Source organism: Rutidosis leptorrhynchoides, chromosome 8 (genome assembly GCF_046630445.1).
Source record: "Rutidosis leptorrhynchoides isolate AG116_Rl617_1_P2 chromosome 8, CSIRO_AGI_Rlap_v1, whole genome shotgun sequence".
Classification (NCBI taxonomy): Eukaryota; Viridiplantae; Streptophyta; class Magnoliopsida; order Asterales; family Asteraceae; genus Rutidosis; species Rutidosis leptorrhynchoides.
Genome location: NC_092340.1, coordinates 295,041,882 through 295,043,130, shown reverse-complemented (window position 1 = coordinate 295,043,130; position 1,249 = coordinate 295,041,882).

Here is a 1,249-nt window from a genome sequence, read left to right as displayed (position 1 = left end):
TGCAATCTTATCCATATGTTTGTGTTTATGTTCTAATTTGAGTTGGTTAAGTGAAGATTGGTAGTTGGCATTGTGTGGTGTGTTGGTATGCTAACCTGGAAGAAGATTTATGTAGGCAAAGCTCATTAAGAAAACTTGTGTGCAAGGTTGAGAAGTTTTGAGGTTTAAGAGCCCAAGTGAAACTTTATATAAATATAAATAGTGTTTTTAGTTTATTTTCTTATCATTATTATTATTTATATATTATTATTTATATGTATTTGTTAAAAAAAGCTCTCTTTTCTCTTTTATTTTTGCTTCTTGGATAATCTATTTATCTATACTTTCTAATAAATCTCTATCATGATGATGTAATAAATTAGGAATTTATAAGCTTAAAAAAATTTAAAAATAAAAATAAAAATTTTAAACTTTTCATGATGATGTCATTAATATAATTAATTATTTATTTATTAAATATATTAATGTTAATTGTACAATATGAAAAGTATTACGTACAAACTTATCATAAAATACCTTCATGATCATATGTACAATATTTGAAGCATTATGTACAACCTAATGGTAAAACAACCCATGATCATATGTATAATATTTGAAGCATTATGTACAATTTAATGGTAAAACACCTTCATGACTATATATACAATATTTGAAGCATTATGTACAACCTTATAATTTCAATGACCATATATACAATCTTTAAAATAAAATTGTACAAAATTTTACAATATACCTCATGAACACATGTACACACTTTGAAGCATATTGTACAACCTTCACAAAATAATTGTATTTTATTTTATTTTAAAAAAATCTGTAGTCATTTGTTATTACTAATAATAATTATTAAAAATATAAATATTTAATTCTGAAACAAACTTTATTATTATTATTTTTATTATTATTATAATTACAATTATAATTATAATTACTTTTTTATTGTTATTCATCTATAGGTTCTTGATATCACCGAAATGGACGGCTTGTTTTTATGCGGTGTCGAGGTCACAAGACGTCAGAATCAGCTACCAAGAGAGGAAGCAATAGTTTTAAATTTATATTTAGCGGGGCCTAAATCGTAGTACTCCTTATTATGGTGAGTAAGGAAAGTATGACCTAGGGTCGAATTTTTAAGAGATCAGTAGAATCGAACATATATTTATAACTTATGATAATCCTAAAGTGAATGAGTAGTTGTATATTACCTAATTTTCGGTTTTCTAGCTTATAAGATAAAATAAAGTAA